The sequence below is a fragment of the Oryctolagus cuniculus genome, chromosome 5 (assembly GCF_964237555.1).
Source record: "Oryctolagus cuniculus chromosome 5, mOryCun1.1, whole genome shotgun sequence".
Lineage (NCBI taxonomy): Eukaryota > Metazoa > Chordata > Mammalia > Lagomorpha > Leporidae > Oryctolagus > Oryctolagus cuniculus.
The window spans coordinates 143719965-143741372 of NC_091436.1; the positions used below are offsets into that span (position 1 = coordinate 143719965).

The 21408-nt window shown below is 43.7% G+C and overlaps 1 protein-coding gene and 1 long non-coding RNA gene across 7 annotated transcripts in view; one reads left to right on the forward strand and one right to left on the reverse strand.

The window, feature by feature from the left end:
• Positions 1-21408, reverse strand: part of ATXN1 (ataxin 1) — a 451390-nt gene that overhangs the window by 120958 nt on the left and 309024 nt on the right. The gene's annotated exons all lie outside the window — the stretch shown is intronic.
• Positions 1-21408, forward strand: part of LOC138849697 (uncharacterized) — a 57627-nt gene that overhangs the window by 28475 nt on the left and 7744 nt on the right. The window contains exon 2 of the long non-coding RNA XR_011388747.1: positions 1-21408. This exon is cut by the window's left edge and continues 27959 nt beyond it; it is cut by the window's right edge and continues 7744 nt beyond it. This is a non-coding gene — a long non-coding RNA (uncharacterized lncRNA).

The window sequence follows — 21408 nt, forward strand, 5'->3', positions numbered from 1 at the left end:
CCAACAGATGGAAGCCCTCTGTCTCTCCCTCTTCTCTGTTACTCCGCATTTCAATAAATAAGTCTTAAAAAAAAAACTGGAAAAAAATCAAATATGAAGGAGGACCAATATGGCAGTGGTCAGCAGTAGCCAGCCAAAAGTCAGAACAAGCCCTTCCACATCCCTCACTGAAACACATCCTTTCCCCATAAAGTCTGTTTCCATGGACTGGATTTTACTGGGGGAAGAGCAGGAGGAATTCTTGCAAGGTGCAAGGTCACAGTTCAGAGGTGAAACCCCCACAGCCCGGACCCCTCTTCAGCACAGATGTGACAGATGCTGCTTGCCAGGAATATTCCCATCATTCTTTAAGGTAAACTGAGGCATCTCCATCTCTGCACTATTGACATTTGGGCTGGGTAATGTTTTTGTGGTGAGGGCTGTCCTTAGCATCCCTGGCATCTTCTCACTGGATGCTGGTTGCACCTCTCCAATCATGACATCAAAAATATGTCCAGACATTGCCCACTGCCTGTGGGCAGAAGTAAACTGTCTACAGGTTTAATGGTTCAAAACTACCCTCTTGCTTCTTACATGAATGTTCAACACGTGTACCCAATACGTTCACAAACACAGTGTTATTATAAAACGCTGAGAGAAGGTGATCTTCCTTCTGATGGTTCATACTCTTATCCCCTCGACTTGTTGTCAGCCCTCATAAAGTTATGAGCATAACATCAAGAGCTCCATTTTCAAAGTGACCTCAAGCGTCTCTACTGTTTACAGCATCGAGCTCTAGAAGTGGGGACGCAAATACTCAGGCGGGATGGAGCTCTCATTGTTTCATTCAGTTTCTGCAAAACAGCACGGCGCACAGATGCACGCCTCTAACTGGGCTCAGCTCACCGTTCGCACCCGCGAGGAAAAGCAGATGCAGGTCGACTGAAAATGTATTCGGTTGGGTGCTGAGACTGTTTTGAAGTATTTTTCTTCTGAAACCCTGAAAATTCCTCCCAGGTTTTTGGTGATTGGAGGGATGGGACTGTGGGAGCAAGACTTTGCTGTACTCGGAATTATTTAGCAGACTCAAATGAACGGATTTGTTTCCATTGATAAAGGTACTGGATACTTAATTCCACGTTTATGCACTGGGCCTTTTCTATATGGAAACTACCACTGTGGGGCATAAACAAGGCATGACTGAGACGTGGCTTCTCTTCTCTGGTATATCAGGTCTATTAGGAGGTAACGTTTCTAAAGAGCTCGCACTGTTGCTCCACACTCATGTCACACTCACAGCCACGTTGTGGGGTAGCAATTATAACACAAGCAAGTTTGCAAATGGGAAAACAAGACACAGAGAAGGGGGGGTATCTCCCTCAATGCCAGTGCTCACTGACACAAAGGGAGACTGGACCCCGGGCAGGCTCCCACGAGCCAACACCCGATCCTGTGCTGTGCTGTCTAACTTTTACCACACCACCAGGCAGAAGGTGGCAGGTGCTGCCGGCAAAACGGAAATACAAGTGGTGAAGGGGTTCAGGAGCTCAAAGGAGGCAGAGACTTGCAGGGGTGGGGCGGGATAGAGGCTGGGAGCAGCGTGGGGATGGGTCAGATGGAAGTGAACTCAGACAGGAACACGCAGAGGATGTTGCAAGGATGATACGGAGCGGGGTAGGCTGCAATTCAGGCTGGCAATGCGGCCTGGATGGAAGGGGCAGGGGAGGCTGGCAGAGGTCACCCGGGGCTGGGGTCTGAATTGGTCCATGTGTTGGAAACTTCATCTTCCAATTCACGTGGCTTTACAAGAGGAGCAGGTGGAGGATTCGATCCGTCTGTGCCGGCCCTGTGACCGTGGGCTTCCCACTCTCCAGAATCATGAGCCAAATACACTTCTATTCCTTATAAATTACTTGGTCTCAGTTAGTTTAACAGCATCAAATTGAATATGACATCTGACCACCCATTGCCATGCTTGTTCCCTTTGTGGTTGGGTGATGAGAACAGAGAGGATTCTGGGACCAGAAAGCTCACAGGCTGAGCTGTGGCTATGGTGAGTTCCGTAATCATCTCATTTTTTTTTTTTTTGAAAGACAGACTGACAGCAGCAAGGGAGGGAGAGAGAAAGATGAAGAGGAGGAGAGATGTCATCCATCCGCTGATTCATTCTCCAAACGGCCAGGCCTGAGCCAGGCCAAAACCAAGCTCCTAGAACTCTATCTGGATCTCCCATGTTGGGGGGCAGAGCCTCAAGTATTGGGTCATCATTTTCTGCCTCCCAGGACTATTAGCAGGAAGTTGGATGGAAAGCAGAGCAGCCAGCACTCAGACTAACACCTATGGGATGCCAGCGTCACAGGTACCTGGGGCACGACGCTGGCCCTCGGTGTCATTTTAAGAGCCCCAGATTTGAATCCTCAGCCCTACTATTTCATCTCCATAGAGAGACATCCTCAGTTCTTGTAAACTCCCTTTCCTCTGACTGACTGCAGACTTTACTTTTCTCACTGGCACTGCAAAATATATAAAGAAATGTGACAGCAGGCAAAAAATGGGATGTTTAGAATCTCTTAGCATAAAAATAATAGCAACAATAGCATCAGAGTTTCTCTTTGTGTTTCTATGAGTTTTAACCTCATTTGCTCCACATAAAAACAGTGAGGACGGGTGAGTATTTAACCTAGGAATTAAGATGCCTGTGTCCAGGGCTGGTGCCGCGGCTCACTTGGCTAATCCTCCACCTGCGGTGCCGGCACCCCGGTTTCTAGTCCCGGTTGAGGCGCCGGATTCTGTCCCGGTTGCTCCTCTTCCAGTCTAGCTCTCTGCTGTGGCCAGGGAAGGCAGTGGAGGACGGCCCAAGTGCTTGGGCTCTGCACCTGCATGGGAGACCAGGAGGAAGCACCTGGCTCCTGGCTTTGGATTGGTGCAGCGCGCCAGCTGCAGCGGCCATTTAGAGGGTGAATCAATGGAAGGAAGACTTTTCTCTCTGTCTCTTACTCTCTCACTGTCTAACTCTGCCAGTCAAAAAAAAAAAAAAAAAAAAAAAAAGATGCCTGTGTCCCACATTGGAGTACCTGGGCTCAATTCCTGGCTCCACCTCCTGAGTCTTCCTTCCTACTAATGCAGATCCCGGAGGTAGCAGGGATGGTTCAGTTAGTTGGGTTCCTGTCATCCATGTAGGAGACCTAGACTGAATTCCTGGTTCCTGGCATTGCCCCCAGTCTAGTCCCCCACCATCACAGGCATTTGGGAAGTTGAATGGGAGCTCTCTGTCTGTCTGCCTCTCAATTTTTTTTTTTTAATGGCACGTAGGTATTCCTGCTTCTCCCTTGGGCAAATAGGGAAACAGAGACAAAATAGTTCATGGATTCTTTTACCAAGATCACACAGCAAAAGGATGGTCCCAGGTCCGCGAATTCTTAGCTGGCAGTTAATCCTACCCTAGCTCGATTTTAAGTGCGTGTGCCTGAAAAGCTTGCCACGCAGGCAAAATCACAACCAGCCTCAGAATTAGTAAGCGACTGAATTTGTCTGCAGCGACATTATTTTTTGCGATGAGTGTTGAGACTGTGAACAGAGTTAAACGTTAGAGAAGAAAAACATTCCTGAAGCTTACTGATCAGTTGCTGCACCTGACAGTCCCACAAGCGCTGGCGGGAAGACTCGGGTGGGGCTGAGCCAGGACATTTCAAGACCTGAGTGACTGAGTCTCCCCTATTTCTGAGCTCATCTTCCAGATCGCAGTACCCACCGGAATAAAGCTGCAAGGCTGTTGTACAAGAATCAAAAAGAAGGAAGGAAGGAAGGGAGGGACAGAGGGAGAAGAAGATAAAAGAAAGGAAAAGGAACCACTGCCACAACCACTGGTTGTTCCCACCCTCAGCCTGCAGTACACAAAGCCGGGAATTTTCCACAAAGTGAGGCTCTGTATATACACCACTTCCAGGCATGTTTTTGAAACAAGGGCTATGCCTTTTACCACAAATAATGTGTCTTGTTGTATGTTGTTACTTACACAGATGTTCCATAATGTTTTGCATATGGCTTAGCCAAAGAAAGCTTTTTCCCTTCCATTTTTGGGAAAAACGCAACTGCCTATGTAAGGAAGAGGAGAAAAGTCTAGTCTGTACATGATTGCTATGGAGATAATGGGGCAGGGTGACAGTGTGTGTGTGTGTGTGTGTGTGTGTGTGTAGTAGGGTGATTCTCTATCCAGAGATGCCAACCACGTTCTCTAACTTTATTTACTGAGTCATTCCTATGGGATTTGGGAGCACTGAGTGCATCCAAGGTTGATGGCATTTGCTGGGATAGCACATTATCAAAAGCCTCTCTCAAAAGGGTTTGGGTATTTACAGAAGAAAAGAGGCGGGAGAAATGTGAATGCACTTGAGGTTTTTTTTTTCTTTCTTTCTTTCTTGGCAGCCTCTGCAAGTGAAAACAGCAGAGCGCTCTCACGTTTCCATGACCTGCCCTGGTGCAGTCCAGGATGCACATATACGGTATCAGAGAGCAGCTCTCCTCCATGCCGGGAGAAGGAGGGTCCTGGCCAACGTGTGTTTCTTTGGGGAAGTGGGAGTGGGGATGGGAGTGCAGATATGAGGGGGAGTGGTGAGATGTGCTCCAAGCCTACTGGGGTTTTAGAACAGAGAAATACAACCGACGGAAGGGATCCGAGAGGCAGGGCAGACTATAAAATATACATCTCTTTTATTGTGCTCTCACCAATTGAGAGAACATTCTGCTGGGGGGATGTCTGCCAAGGACTTCTAATTCAGTTTGTTCCACCCGTTTTATTTTTAAACCAGAGTGAAGATCTTATTCCTGGAATGTTATAAGATTGGTGTGAGCAGAAATGGGCAAATTTACTTTAGAAGTGCTTTATGACAACTTGGAAAAGACCCCCTAAAATCCTCCCTGTACACTTCAGGGGGTGAATTTCCTTTCCTTCTTCTTCTGAAAAAAGCTGCCTTGACTTTTACAAAGGAAAAGCTGATTATCATGATGAATGTATTTGAAAATAACACTGCATGCCATCCATTAGGTATTCACTATTTGGGATCTTCAAAAAGTTTATGGAAAAGGAAAATTATGAAAAATATATAAACAGATTTCAACATTTGTTGCACAAAAATAAACTTACCTTTTAATTCTGTTTTTCAAGAACTTTCTGGAGCACCTTTGTGGATGTCAGGCAGCATAACAATTTGTATGCTTTCTCTCTAATTCTCACAAACATATTATCATCCTCATTTATAGATAAGAATCTAAAGTAGGGAGCATTACTAGAACCAAGTTCAAACCTACATGGTGATGATATGAAAACCCTCAACCACAATGGAATTTTGTATCCTGTGTTCCTGTCCAGCATATCATAAACTATCAATGCAAATGATTAATGAAATGCACAACTTGGACATTAGTTTATGCTATAGTTTGGCTATGGTTTTGAGTTTGACTCTCCAGAGTTCATCAGGTTATGCTATGGTTTGGCTCCTTTTATAGTGTGTCTCTCCAGGGTTCATTAGGCTATGCTGTAGTTTGGCTATGGTTTTAAGTTTGTCTCTCCAGGGTTCATCAGGTTATGCTATGGTTTGGCTAGGGATTGAGTGTATCCGAGGTTCATGTGTTGGAAGCATGGTCCTCAGTTGGAAGTAGAGGTGGCAAAACCTCTGAGAGGTGTGGCCTGTGTGAGATGGCTGGGGCATTGGGAGCCTCCCTTTAAGAGAACAGTAGTTCTCATGGAGAGTGCATTGTTATAAAACAGCAAGTCTCTCCCTGGCTTCCTCTTGCTGTGTGATTGCTCCCTCTTGTGTGTACTCCTGCCATGATGTCCTTCACCTTTGTGTCATGCAGTTTTTGGGAACTTCTGCCCCTAAAAGTGTAAGCTCAGAAAACCTCTTTATAAAGTACTCAGCCTTGCATAGTTTGTTATAGCAACAGAAAACGGACTATTACAGGCTACTATAATATTCTAACAGGACAATGCCCAAAGCAGATAGCTTAGCCTGGTTTTCTAATGAGAGACGCTGGGTGTAGCCAAAGGCAGCTTGCACAAGAGGACCCATATCTGGGTCGTTTTGATGGCAGGGAGAAGGGTGTGGAGAGTGGTGGAATTGGTAGATACGTATTCACTTAGAAAGGCCAAATGGTACTAATACCCAAGCCTGCTTAACCTGCTTTGGCAACATTAAATATTGATAGAATATCCAGCCCCTTATCTCCTCCGACAAAAGTATTTACTTCAAAAATCGATTTCCTCTGTCACTATTTATTGCTGCATTTTGCTCAGTGGTTCTGAGAAACTGCATGGAAAATCGCAATGCTACTGACTTGTTAAATTGACCCTGCAGGGCTCTGCCACTAGTACATGCATCATCCCAAGAGGTAAAAAGGCAACTCTGCCAGGCTCACGCTGAGAATATGATCACGAAACCAACAAGGATATGCAAATCTGTCTGTTCCAGAGCTCATTTGCATAGTGTTCATTGGCTTTGTAGAACTTCTATACTAAATGTCAATTTCCTTTTCTTTCCCAAAGCTTATTAGCTGCATGTGATGTTTGCAGCTTGAAGACCAAACAGATTTAATAGTTAAAACACTTAAGCTATATAATTGAAAAGCATGCGAGGAAGAGAAAAAAGAGGCTCTGATCTCGATCAAACATTTAATACACTTGTGCTGGGAAAAAAATCTGCCTTCCAAGTTTGGAAGCCGCGGAGGCCTTGTACATGTCTATGCACACAAAAGCTCTGCCACAAAATCTGCCTAACCTCTTTCTTTCTGTCTGTCTGCAGCGATCTAGAAAAACTGGAGAGATCTGCTTATAAACGATGAAGGGCTTGCACCCAGGCACTGGGTACACATGTGACTCACGAGGAAACCTGAATGGCAGCCTGCCAATCTCTGGGCTGAAATCTCCAAAAACTAATGTTTCAAAACTTTTTGTTTTCTAAAACACTGCACAGTTTCACCCTCACCTTGCAGTTCAGAGTGAAGACACAGGAGGAAGACTGCTCAAAAGCAGTACAAAGAGGCTGCTCTAAGAACCCCTGAACTTCATCTACAGCACCGAAGCAATGGGTATCTGATGGGTTTTGTGCCAAATTATCTTCCTTTGTGCAGCAGGTTTAGAACCTGTGTGAGAACGGAGGGTTTGAAAACAGCTTTTAGAAGCCTATAAACAATCACTTTGGGAGTTGACAATGTAGACACACTTTCTGAAATAAAGTGCGGAATCTTTAGCATTCCACGGGTTGACTGCTAGTAGTCATTAGTACCAACAGCTCTACCAAGAGGTAATTGGTGACCCACACCTTCTGGATATTTCTTCTCTGGCAACTTGAGCACAATTAGCTGCTGCCCCCAAGTTCACCTGGACTGCAGGAGAAACAGCTGTTCAATATTCAATTAAGCTTCACAGCACTTGGCTTTAAGGAAGAAAAGTGAACCTAAATGCTCTTAGGAGGTTTTGGAGACAGGTGAAAACCAGCAACCTGCTCCTCCAAACAGAGAGAGCTGTCCCTCCAGGTTAAGCAGCGCCATCACACATGCGGCCCAGGTGCAGCTGTGATCAAACATCATTTGAAAGTTTTAATACCGCTGGGGCTAGAGGCACATTTATGTCTTGATGGAATTCGGCTGCACAGCTCCTGACTGTCAAACACAATCCACTCCATTTTAAAGTCCCTTCCTCTGTCTAACCATAATGGGCAGCAGGATGAAGAGAACGAAAGAAAGAAAAAGGCTCAAAGAAAAGGCAGGAGCAAGCAGGCCAGAGCCACAGTCGGCAGCCCTGTGTTTCAACAGCTCTACCAAGGTGGGCCTGCCAGAGCTCAGGCAAGCCAGGAATTGGCCCTGGGTCCAGACTTCTTCACCTGCTTCACCAGGGTCTCAAGATGAACATTTCTGGGAAATTGAGGAGCTTACAAAAAAGCATTCAGCAAACGTGGATGCCAAACTATTATCTCATAATTCAATGTACCCAAATCAGACTGAGACAAGCGAAGCCCCAAATTAATCTGATACCATATGCTACGGGTTACATTTTCCAAAAGCCTCTAGAAATTGGCATTTGTACTATTTGTGGGTTCATCCTTTCCGTGTACAGAAACATGTGCACACATCAAAACAGACCCAGTGAAGTCTTAATTATTCATGGGAAGATTGTCCAAGATTCTTCCTGTTTCTCCCTTTTCCTGTAGCCCATTCTTTAGCCTTTCTGGCAATTCCTGTGGAATCATGGGCAGGAGACGGCCTATGGATCGATCAGTCTCTTTCCTAATTCACTGTCATGTCAAGGTCCGTGCTAGCTCGGCCTCCGCTGGACAGATAAGGGAGGACACGCTGTGCCTGTGCTCATAGTGAGATGGAGACAGTCCCCCTGATTGGGAAATGACAGAGTCAAGGAAAGCAATTTCACCTGTCTTCACTTCCTGAAACCTTGCTTACCAATGGAAGTTTTTCTAAGATATGTTTATTTAGTTCCACATTTATGTACTTTCCTTGCAAAATAGAAATAAGCTTTAACCTTTCTTTGATGACTCAATGAGTATTATAAAGGACCAGCCACCCTCTCATTGCGGCAAAATACCACAAAGCAACATTTTCTACCTACTTCTCAGTTATTCTTCGTTCTTCCTTGATCTTAGCCTGTCTTCTAATGCATTTTACTTCTTTTTTCATTCAACAAACCAAACACTTGTGAGTAATGAATATCTTTCGGGCTCTGTGCTGTAGGGGCTAAGGATCGAAGGAGGAAAACAGGATGTTCCCTGCTCTCACGCAGCTTTCATTCTAGTTGGAGAGAAAAGACAGCTGTACGTGGTGTGCATGTGAAAATGTCTATGAAAGCAGCGGATGATGGCCCGAGTGCTGCAGCCCCGGCACCTACATGGGAGACCCCGAGGAAGCTCCTGACTCCTAACTTCCAATTGGCCCAGCTCTGGCCTTTGCAGCTGTTTGGGGGAGTGAACCAGTCTATGGACGATCTTGCTGTTTCTCTCTCTCACTCTCTGTAACTCTGCCTTTGAAGTAAACAAGTAAATCTTGAAAAAAAAAAAAAAAACCAGTCCTTGTTATTACACCCAGTGGGAGAGGAAGACAGAGCCCATGTGGCTGGGGCTGAGTAAGGGAGGCAGGAATGCGGGGCAAACAACGACATCCAAGGATGGGTACAGGGCAGTGAATCTGAGTTCTTCGTCACAATGAGGTCTGTGGCTCCTACTCTGGACAAGATGCAAGGCACAGGGGGCTCTGATCAGAGGGACGATAGAATCTTGTTCACCTTGGCTGCCGTGCTGAGAGTCCCCCTTATCTACAGGAACATGTGCCAGTATCCCAGTGGACACCTGAAATTCAGCTCACACTGGACCCAGTCGAACGATGTACTTTCCTAAACAGACACCTCCACCTAGGATAAAGTCCAGTTCATAGAGGAAGCACAGTAGCGATGACAACGACCATCATAAAGCAGAACAGTCGTTACAACACACTGTAATAGACACCATGGGAATGTGGTCTTTCTCTTTCTAAAAGATCTCCTGTTCTTTCATTTTTCACTTAGAGGTAGCACTTGAGGGCTTCTCCTTGGCCCCTGTGCCTTGCCGCCATCACCTCTCTCACACGTGGGGGCCATCATGCAGTAAGCAAGCGTTCCTTAAGCAAAGCCCTGAGATGCCAGGACAGTCGATCTGATAACCCAGAGGCTACTGAGCAACTGCGGGGAGGGTGCACGTGCAGCACAGGCATGACGGACAGACAGATGATTCCCATTCTGGGCAAGATGGAGTAGAGCAGAGCGAGATCCCATTATGCTACTCAGAATGGCACCCAACTTAAATCTTCTGAGTTGTTTCTAGAATTTTCCATGGAATACTTTTGGACTCTGATTGACTGCAGGCAACAAAGAAGAAAATGAAACCATGGGTAAGGGGAGCAACAGTCTCTATGTTAAAGGAACAAAGGGGAGCGCAGACCGGCCAGTCAGGCTACTGAGTAACTCTGACCAAGAGATGCTGGTGGTTTGCATCAGAGAGACTGTGTAGGAGAGAAAGATGGGGGTCCAGGACAGCATCAGAGATTCTGTTCTCAGCATCTGTGAGGAGGGAGGGGGCACTGGGCTGGGAAGACAGTGGGAGGGGCAGAGGCCAGAGGTTCCTCCTAGGGGAGGTATTTTCAAGGCAGAGAGATAAACAAGATCTAAGAGCTGAACAAAAGGCCAGAGAGGTTTGAGGACTGGGGGGTGGAGGGGGCCCTCTGACATTCACAAAACCATGGCATCCACCTGCCGGCTGATGATTCTACCTGGACGCAGGGGTATTGGCTGGTGGTGAGAATGCAAATTAGCAGTGCCCCATGGTGCAGGCAAATAGCAAACTGGGGAGGAGGGCTGAGCCACAGGAAGCAGAGAGGCCAGACGGGGCTGGGAACTGAAGGGGCAACTTGCAAACCCATTCAGTGCTCTTCTACCAGAACTGACAGGACTCCCTGGATAATGCTGTATTATTTTCTCACAGGAAACATAAATAATCAAAACTCCTTGTGCTGCTTCCTGCCCTGATTTTAATTACTTAACTTGCAAATTGTTGATACTCCCTTTGTTGCAGCCCATAGGAGGAAATATCTCTGCTCATTTCCTCCCAGGTGCAACAGGTGGCTCAGCATGGCACACAATTCCAGCACCAAGGAATCCGGGCGGCAGACGGTGTAGGAGGCACTTCCTAGAGTGTGAAATGCACTCCCCGTGGACCCCTGCCTGGGGATAGGGTGCCACACTAACCTCGGCCCTGCTCCTAAGAGTATCAGGGAGAAGCTTCAAGTTAGAGGGAGAGGTGGCACCTCTGGCCAGAAACAGTGTTAGCTGTTGGTTCAGATTTCATGGTTGAGAAGAGGACGGCAGGGGTGGGCATTTGGTGTAAGGGTTAAGATGCTGCTTAAGATGGCCACATCTCATATTAGCACCCTTGCTTAGAGTCCTGGTTATGCTCCCAGTGCCAACTTCCTGCTAATGCACACCTTGGCAGGCAGTAGGTGATGGCTTAATTAGATGGGTCCCGGCCACTCAAGTGGGAGACCTGGGTTGAATTCCCAGCTCTTGACTGCATCCTGGCCCGTCCCTAACTGGTGCAGGTAATCTGAGAGTGAGCCAGTGGATGGGAGACATCTCCTTTTTCCTGTCTTTCAAATAAATCAAACCGGTCAACAAAAATTTAAAACATATTTTAAAATTTAAAATATAAATAAATTAAATTTTTAAAAAGAAAAGACAGGCAAAAGTGATGAGTAGCCTATATCTATCCATAGTAAATTTTAATTAGACATGAGACTTCTATAATTTATCGTAATAACTCCACTGAAAAATGCCAAGTTATTTTCCCTTTCATGTAGGTACAGCACACAGAATCGCACAATTTATTGTTTCCATTGACTCTTCAATGCAAGAGTGATTTATACAGGAGGAGCCAGAAAGGAGGAGCTCAGAAAAACGTTCCTGACACAGACTGACAGCACTTCTTAGGTGGGCAGACTCTCAGGGAATCTGCAAAAGACCAGAATGGAAAAAGCCCAGTTCCCAGAAGGCTCCAGCGGTGCCGAATGATGGGAGTGGGAGGAGAGCAATTCCAGTGGTTGATATGGATCTCCCAGGAGAGTCTGGCACCAGGGCCAGTGCAATCTTCACATGGAAAGCTCCCGAAAGACCAAAGTTTCCCTCCCGTGACCGAATTTCTCAGACTCCCAGTGAATCTAAATTTAAACTCTACCGGAAACAGGCCTCTCTCCCAGAAGGTGCTAAACGTTAACATATATGACGAGAGGCACATTCCATGGAAGAAGGGCCGCGGAGAACTTGAAAAGCACAAGACAGAAAAAGCAGAGTTCCTTCTTCTCTGCATGGCTGTCTAGTTATTAAAGTCGGCCAAGAAGAAAAATGTAACTGTCAATGGCAATCTGGCAACTGCAGGGTTAGAGTCATAACAAGTCAACTCGGCTCTAGAGGCTGCCTTGGATGTGGGGGACTCGGTAAAGATAAACAGAGGGGGACACTGATAAGTCCAGGCTAACAAAACGGTGCCATGGGGCTGGCGCTGTGGCGTAATGGGTAAAGCCGCTGCCTACAGTGCTGGCATCTCATATGGGCACTGGTTCGAGTCCCAGCTGCTCCACTTCCAATACAGCTCTCTGCTATGGCCTGAGAAAGCAGCTGAAGATGGCCCAAGGCCTTGTGCCCCTGCACCCATGTGGGAGACCCAGAAGAAGCTCCAGGCTCCTGGTTTCAGATCGGCGTAGCTCTGGCTGTTGCAGCCAATTGGAGATGAACCAGGGGGGATGGAAGACCTCTCTCTCTAAATCTTTCAAATAAATAAATAAATTTTAAAACAAACAAACAGTGCTCCTCAGAGCTGCCACTTATGCAGAGGGCACAGTCCCTGCCCAGCCTAAACTTGATCTAATGGGATCTTCGATGAGTCAGCAGCTGCCAGTTTCTATCGTGCTAATTCAGAAAGGATACCTGCACCAATTTCATTTCCTACAGTCTCACTTTAAACAAGTACAGCCAGCTTGCAAGTGAAGAAGTACTGACAGGTGCTGATGCTTTGCTTTTCAACTTTATAGTTTTCTTGTTTTGTTTTCCTTAATACAATATTTCCTAAAAGTATATAATTGAAACCAACTTGCACATTTGGAATTATTTTAGTTTTCCTCCAGAAAGATGGCATTTAGCAAAAAGAGCTTCTCAAGAACTATTAAAAAATTAAAGTGGAGCTTAAGCGAAGATGATGGTATTAGCATCAAGGTATAGTCTCTTTAATCTCCCACAATCCTCTCTCTCCTCCCTGTCAAAAACAACAAAAACAGAGAAAGCGAGAATGGAAAACCAAAAACCCATGAACAACGCCAAAACAAAACTGAGTTGTCAGGCAGTCTGTGAACCTGAGGATAAAACCGGATGCATGCAGCCAATCCATCTACAGCCTGGAGCCTGTGGACGCAACACCTCCGCAGAGCAAAAGGAAAAGCAGATGTGTCTCAAGGAGTGGAGACAAGGAGCCTCACATCCCCAAAATGTCCTCACTGGCCGGTGAGCAGGTCGATGAGCTGTTTTCATCATAGCAGGATGGGACTTCTGAAAGTTCATGGAGAATGGGGTGAGCCTTTAGCCTGGCAGATAAAACACCAATTACGACACTTTCATCCTATATTATACTGCCTGGGTTTGATCCCTGGCTCTGCTCCCGACTCCAGCTTTCTACTAATGCAGACTCCAGAAGGCTGTGCTGATGATTGAAATGACCAAGTTCCTGCTACCCATGTGGGAGACGTGGATTGAATTCCCAGGTTCTGGCTTTGTCCTGGCCCAGTCCCCGATACTGTGGGCTTTTGGGAAGTGAACCAGCAGATGGGAGCTCTTTCTCTGTCTCTGCCTCACAAACAAATAAAAAAAAAATTAGGAGTCGGTGCTATGGTGTAGCTGGGAAAGCCACAGCCTGCAGTGCCAGCATCCTACATGGGTGCTGCTTTGAGTCTTGGCTGCTCTACTTCTGATCCAGCTCTCTGCTATGGCCCAAGTCTTTGGGCTCCTGCACCGTGTGGGAAGACCTGGAGAAAGCTCCTGGCTGCTGGCTTCTGGCTTCAGATTGGTGCAGCTCCAGCCGTTGTGGCCATTTGGGGAGTGATCCAGGAGATGGTTCTCTCTCTGCCTCCCATCTTCTCTGTGTATAACTCTGACTTTCAAATAAATAAATAAATCTTTTAAAAAATTTTAAAGCTAAGTTTATTTTGGTGCAAAAAAAAGTTCAAATTGATGCATATGAGTGGTCTTTAAAAAGCTCATAAAAGTGCGTAGTATGAAAAAACTGCATAGAATTCAAAAGTTTTGGAACCAAAATAAATTTACCTTTGAATCCCATTTTCCATGAATTTTTCTCAAGAAAATCCTCCTTATATAATTGGCAAGGAGTCCTGTAGAATCCAATTCCTGGGCTGAGGGTGAGGGACAGTGGGGAGGCCCTGCAGATGCTTAGATCTCAAAATCAACATTCTAAGCTTCCATTCAGGACTAAACTGCCTGGAGAAGACACTGGGAACATGATGGTGACATTGAGATTAAAGGGAAGGGAGAGGGCAGATGAAAGCCTTATTGTAGCATTTCACAGAAGCAACAGAAGAGGGAGCTGTAGAACCTAGAAGCTTGCAGAGTCTTTGGGCCCATCCTTTGCCCCTAAAAACACAAACTCATTTCATTTAAAAATGAGTAACGAAATAGGATTGTGGTCAAATCCAGCACACAGTTATTATGAGAACATCAGCATCGTGTTCTTACCACAGAGACATGCCCACAAAAAGATGAAAACTTCAAATCAATACTTCAAAGGGACACTGAGAAATGAAAAGAGAAAGGAACACAAATCTGAGTAGAACTCGAAGAAATGAAGTGATTGGAGAAAAGCAGCGCTTGACAGTAGAGACGCAACCAAACTTAGAGAAGAATTTGAAGTAAAAGCAAAAAAAAATTAGAAATGAAGGCAAAACAAGACAGAGTATTAGAAAACAGAAGGGAGGAAGCTTTTAACCGTCCAGCAGATATGAAGGAAGACAGAGGATTCAGGTAGAATCCTCAGACAGAAGATACATGATGAAAAATCAAGTGTAACATTATAATAAGGGTTTTGAGGAAAAAGCAAAACAATGAAACAAAGCAAGCATTAATATCATAACTTTAGTTCACTTTCCAGAAATAGAAAGAATTGAAACTATATATTGAAAGGATACATCATGCATCTGGGAAGATACATCTAGAAAAACCTAAACAAAAAAAATCTTTAGCTATCCAGGAAAAATGACCAAGTCACTTGTTAGGAACAGAAAATTAGTCATCAGACTTTAAGAGCCAGGAGCAGGCATCTGGTGTGGTGGTTAAGATACCACTTGAGGTGCCTTAGAAAGAGAGAGAGCATTAGACACAGTTTCAGGTGTGGATCTGTTACTCAGGGATGACTGTAAACGGGACAGGATTGTACATATCATGGCTCCATACTCTGGCAGTGTTGAGCAGGTGCAGTGATTAAACAGACACAAACATGGGGCGGGCTTTTGGCACAGTGATTAAAATGTTGGCTGGGACTCCTACATCCCATACCAGAGTGCCTCGATTTGAGTCCCATTTCTCCTTCCTATTCCAGCTTTCTGACAACGCACACCCTGGGAGACAGGAAGCAATGGCTCAAGAATATGGGTCCCTGTCTTATATGGGAGATCTTCCAGCTCCATTCATTTGGAGAGTGAATCAGCAGACGACAGCTATTTCTCTTTGTCTCTTGCTCTCTGTCTCTCAAATAATTTTGAAAAATTAAAACTTTAGAAATAAAAATAAAAAAACTTGAGGGGAGACTATGAAAGGGAAAGAAAAAGCAAGCTCACTGATACAGATATTACATGGGAATAAAAGGATATTACCATGGTCCCTCACCCTGCCGAGATCAGTTTTACTTTTCACAGTCTGTTACTTGCAGTTAACCTTGGTGCCAAGATATTAAATGGAAAGTTCCAGAAATAAATAATTCATGAGCTTTAAATTGCATGCCTTTCTGAGTACCATGAGGAAATCACATACCACCAACCCAGCAATGTGAACCACTCCTTTATCCAATGTATCCGCTTTGTATATGCTACCTCTCATTAGACACTTGGTTAGACATTTGGTAGGCATCTTGGTTACCAGGCTGATTATGTGGTTTCACACTGCTTGTGTTGAAATAACTCATGTTACTTAACAGTGACTCCAAAGCACAGGGTAGTGGTGCTGGCAGCTGAGATATGCCAAAGAGAAGCCTTAACGTCCCGTCTTGCAGTGAAAATGTAAAAATGCAATAACATAATCTGAGGGAGAAAACATATTTGCATGACTTGCATTACAGTGTATGATTATAATTTTTCTATTTTATTATTAGTTATTGATTGTCTCTTACTGTGCACCTCATTCATATATTATATTTTATCCCATATGCATATACAGAAAAACTAATATTTATTGGGATTGTTACTATCCTTGGCGTCAGGCATCCAATGGGGGTCTTGGAAGGTATCTCCCATGAGTAAAGGGGAAGGGCAAATGTAATTTAAATCAAATGATAAGGAGAGGAGAGAAGAAAGATTATTAGTAATACTAATACTGATCATGGGAGAAAAATCACTGAACAATAGTTAAAAAGAGTGGTAACACTAAAGACTTTATATTAAGAAACTGACATAAATATATCCACTAAAGCAAAGAATTTTAAAGCCTACCTAAATAATATAATTGTTTATTTTGAAAAATGAAGAACATGCATTAAAAATAGCTATGCAGTGAAAGAGAAAACAGAATGAATGAGACAGGAATGAAAAAGCAAAATCAATGACTTCACCTTGTTTTATGAAAAAAGCAAACATTTCACATAATTATTAAACAAAAAAATAATTTCCCTGATTCAAACAAGTGAATTTAAATGCATATCCAGTTACTGGCATAAACACATGGGGGGACCTATTCTAAGTCACCATAACACCTTGTGATGCAGCTGCCTGTCTCTAGCCAATGAACTAAAAACCAACGCAATACTAGGCAAACAAATGAAAAGCTAAAAAAGTTGTCAGTAATGCCACTGGCATTTTTACTTGGAAATTAACATAAGTGTAACATGGGAATAAAGAAAATGAATAAATTGTGTTGGTGTGACTGAGATCTGCTATTTTCAGTTTGAGAGAGAGGAAACTCAGTTATCTCTGTAACTGTTAGAGCTGTCTCTGCAGCCTCCCAGCCCCTGATGGAAAATATTAAAACAGAAAAGGTTGCATGCATTCTTCTCTTGTCATGGTTTCGTAAATAATACGGTATAACAACTACTTAACTGCATTTAGATTGTTTTGGGGGTTATAATGCATCTAGAGATAATTTAAAGTATATAGGAGTAGCACACAGGTTCTGTGCAAACACTTACTTTATACAAGGGATTTGAGCATCTGCGGATTTTGGTACCCACTGCGGGTCTTGGAAGCAATGCCCTTGGCTATCAAGGGACAACTGTAAAATGAGTGATGGCTAGTAAAAACCTTATGGTACATCAGTATAAACACAACGCATATTTTATCTTAATATTTAGATATACACAAATATATATACGTCTGTATCCTCGCTCTGGCTGCGTCCAATGGAAAGGCTGAGAAACCGCCAGCGACATAGTTACAATGAACCCCCTGAGCCAGGGCCAGGGTCTCCAAACACCATTTCTCACTACAGGAATTAGCCTGCTTAGAATAAAAGTGGATTGCAGGTCAAACAAAAAAGCGGTCTGCACCCTAATGTTTATTGCAGCACAATTCACAATAGCCAAGACCTGGAACCAACCTAAATGCCCATCAACGGTAGACTGGATAAAGAAATTATGGGATATGTACTCTTTAGAATACTATACAGCAGTCAAAAACAATGAAATCCAGTCATTTGCAACAAAATGGAGGAATCTGGAACACATCATGCTGAGTGAAATAAGCCAGTCCCAAAGGGACAAATATCATATGTTCTCCCTGATCGGTGACAACTGACTGAACACCAAAAAGGAAACCTGTTGAAGTGAAATGGACACAATGAGAAATGGTGACTTGATCCACATAGCCTTGACTGTTAATGAACAACTTAATACATTATTCCTCCTTAGTATTTTTTTTGTCTGTTCTACTTAATACTACTGGTTTAATTCTGTAATTAATACACAGTTGTTCTTAAGTGTTGAAATTTAACTGAAATGTGATCCCTGTTAAATATAAGACCGGGAATAAGAGAGGGAAGAGATGTACAATTTGGGACATGCTCAAGCTAACTTGCCCCAAATGGTAGAGTTAGAAACATACCAGGGGACTCCAATTCAATCCCATCAAGGTGCATGTACCAATGCCATCTCACTAGTCCAAGTGATCAATTTCAGTTCACAATTGATCATAATGAAAGAACTAAGAGTCAAAGGGTTCACATAAACAAGTCTAGTGCCTGCTAATACTAACCGATAGAATAAATAAAGGGGAGAGCGATCCAACATGGGAAGCGAGATACACAGCAGACCCATAGAATGGCAGATGTCCTAAACAGCACTCTGGCCTCAGAATCAGCCCTAACAGCATTCGGATCTGGCTGAAAAGCCCATGAGAGTATTTCAGGCATGGAAAGCCAAGACACTCTGGCAAAAAAAAAAAAAAAAAAAAAACGAACAAACAAAAAAAAAACCAAAACCTAAATGAAAGATCTCTGTGAGTGGAAAGAACAGGTCTTCAAAGAAGGAGGTACCTTTCTCTGAAGTGAGGAGAGAACTTCCACTTTGACTATGACCTTGTCTAAACAAGATAAGAGTCGGAGAACTCAAAAGGCTTCCATAGCCTTGGAAACTCATGACTGGAGCATAGGGAGATTACTGATGCCATAAACAGGAATGTCAATTTGTAAAGTCAACAACAGGAGTCACTGTGCACTTACTCCTCATGTAGGATCTCTGTCCTTAATGTGCTGTACATTGAGATTTAATGCTATAACGAGTACTCATACAGTATTTTTCACTTTGTGTTTCTATGTGGGTGCAAACTGTTGAAATCTTTACTTAATGTATACTAAACTGATCTTCTGTATATATAGAAAATTGAAAATGAATCTTGATATGAATGGAAGGGGAGAGAGAGCAGGAAAGGGGAGGGTTGCGGGTGGGAGGGAAGTCATGGCGGGGGGGGGAGCCAATGTAGTCCATAAGCTGTAATTTGGAAATCTACATTCATTAAATAAAAGTTAAAAAAAAAGTGGATTGCAGGTCTACAGCAGGAAATATACAACATGAGCCTTGAACATATATCAGACCAGAAAGGAAGCAAACAATCAAAGACAAGCAGGTTTATATTAAAAAGGACTCGGCAGCCACACTGAACAGGTTCTGGGAACCAGAGTTGAGACTCTGTGAGCACCAGAAAGGGCAACTGTTGCCAGGCGCTGAAACCCATGATATGTACTTAAACCCACGAGTTCACAGCACTACTTTCAGAACATGGTGACTCAAAGATACAATGAACCAAGTTTAGCTTGAAAACCAAGCACACGGAGAGAGTCCAACATGTACCCTGCTCATCATACAAAACCTGAAGTACACAGTAAATAATCTGTAGATTCAAGGAAGTCTCTCTGCATGACCAATGGTCCCTGCTCATAAATGAATAAGGAATAACAGAATTAGACTACCACCATTTGCAATCCCTAACAACTTTATGGATTTAGACAAAGGGAGATACCACTAACCATTATCTCCAGAAAATGCAGACCAATACCACCTATGAAGTCGTCTCACAAAGCAAGGTAGTGAAACACAACACCACAATGCTTCCAGAACATCCAAGCAATCCCAGGAAATGCAGGAGACATGGGAACGAGTCACATCACCACGTGGATGTAATCATCAAAGTCCAGACGTTGGGGAATCCTACCCAGACAAATGATCTGGCTTCTCAACAGAAAAAATTGCAACATAAAACCATGGAGGTGGAGCCAACAGCAGAAAAGAGGCTTAGGACAAAGAAATGACCTTAATTTGGATTGTGATTCAAATAAACTATTTTTACAAAAATCTTATAACAAAAAAAGTTATTTACAAGTCAGCTAGGGAAATATTAACACTGATGAAATATTTGATGATATAAAGGAATCAAAATTAATCAATTTTTAAAGACTTACTTTATTTGAAAGGCAGAGTTACAGAAAGAGGAAGAGACTGAGAGCTGTTCCATCTGCTTGTTCAGTCTCCAAATGAATGCTACGGCCAGCGCCAGGCCAGGCTGAAGCCAGGAGCCTGCAACTCCACCTCCCACATAGGTAGCAGGGGCCCGAGAACTCAGGCCACCTTCTGCTGCTTTCCCAGGTGCATTAGTGGGAAGCTGGATCAGAAATGGAGCGACCAGAACTGAAACCAGTGCTCATATGGGATGTGAGCATCACAGGGAGCAGCTTAACCAGGTGCACCACAATTTTTAAGATCAATGATGACACTGTGGCTTTCTACAAGAAAATAGGATCTTGGTTGTTTACAAAAGTGTATACATACTACAATATATAAACACTACAATATTTATAGACAGTGTAGTGCTTGGAATTCACTTTAAAATAACCCAGGTGCAGGGGTGGAGTGGATACAAGGACGCTGGTGGCTGCCGAAGTGAGGCGGTGGTGTCGAGGCAAGCGTGGAGGTTCATGGCCCCATATCTCTACTTTTGGCCCTGTTTGGTATTTTTTATAACAGCAAGTTCAAGTTCTTTAGGAAATTTACAGTATTTCAACAATGCAACTTCTTGCAACTGTCATTTGAGGTACTTATTAAAGTTCACATTCTGTATGTCAGCCTACTTGGATATAAGTATCAGAATTAATAGTCTGTCCAACCACAGATTTCTGAATCAGAAGGCCTAGGGTGGATTCTAGAAAACTGTATTTTAAATACACTCTGCAGGTAGGTCTTCTGTACACTTACTTTGCTTTAATTATTTACATGAAATAAACCTGTCTCATTTTCAAATGGTTTTAAACAGCTTGATCTAAAAATTATTTTCCTACTAAAAGAATCCTATAATCACCTAAAATATCCTTCATATGCTATTGTTGCATCTCTATTTATTTATTTTAAAAAATTGTTAAGATCTATTTACTTACTTTAAAGGCAAAGTTGCAGAGGGAAAGGCAGGGAGGCGGGAGGTGGAAGGAAGGGAGATGGGGAGACAGGGAGGGAGGGAGAGATCTTCCATCTGTAGGTTCACTCCCTAGATGGCCACAATGGCCATGGCTGGGCCTGGCCAAAGCCAAGAGCCTGAAACTCCATCAGTCTCCCACACATGTTCAGGGGCCCAAGTATTGGGCCATCTTGTGCTGTTTTCCTAGACACATTAGCAAGGAGCTGGTTGGGAATTGGTGCAGACGGTACATGAACTGGCGCCCATGTGGGATGCCTGGGTCACAGACACTGGCTTAACCTACTGTACCACAATGCCAACCCCTGTTGTTGCATTTCAATAAAATACACCCTCTTCATGTCATATATCAACAAGGAAGTACTCCTATAAATGTACATGAGTACTTCAAAAAGTTCATGGAAAAGTAGAATTAAAATTTATTTTGGGGCAAAATGTTTGAAATCCATACACAGTTTTATCATCATATGTATCTTCCTTGAACTCCTATGATCATTGTTTGATTATGTCCTTTATAAGGTTTGCAGGTCCTGTAGTAACCTAACGTGATCTGCATGAGGCCAGATATGGCCTCCTGCATGGAAATCAAGCTTGGCAACAAAGACCATAAGTAAAAGCTTAAGTGGAGAAAAAAAATGTGACCTTGAACTGAACTACATCGGCTCAACAAGTATTCTTAGAATC